The sequence below is a fragment of the Rana temporaria genome, chromosome 9 (assembly GCF_905171775.1).
Source record: "Rana temporaria chromosome 9, aRanTem1.1, whole genome shotgun sequence".
NCBI classification, from domain to species: domain Eukaryota; kingdom Metazoa; phylum Chordata; class Amphibia; order Anura; family Ranidae; genus Rana; species Rana temporaria.
In genome coordinates, this window is record NC_053497.1 from 5,927,060 (window position 1) to 5,927,547 (window position 488).

The window sequence follows — 488 nt, forward strand, 5'->3', positions numbered from 1 at the left end:
GCAGATCTTTAGCACAGAGACTTCTATGAAAACCCTATGGAGCCGAAGCGGTGATGCTAGTGCTGGGAAGCAGCTACAAATGCAGATCTTTAGTACAGAGACTTCTATGAAAACCCTATGGAGCCGAAGCGGTGATGCTTGTGCGGGGGGAGCAGCTACAAATGCAGATCTTTAGCACAGAGACTTCTTTGAAAACCCTATGGAGGCAAAGCCGTGATGCTAGTTCTAGGGAGCAGTTAAAAATGCAGATCTTTAGCACAGAGACTTCTATGAAAACCCTATGGAGCCGAAGCGGTGATGCTAGTGCTGGGAAGCAGCTACAAATGCAGATCTTTAGCACAGAGACTTCTTTGAAAACCCTATGGAGCCAAAGCGGTGATGCTAGTTCTAGAGAGCAGTTTAAAATACAGATCTTTAGCACAGAGACTCCATGGAGCCAAAGCGGTAATGATAGTGCTGGGGAAGCAGCTACAAATGCAGATCTTTAG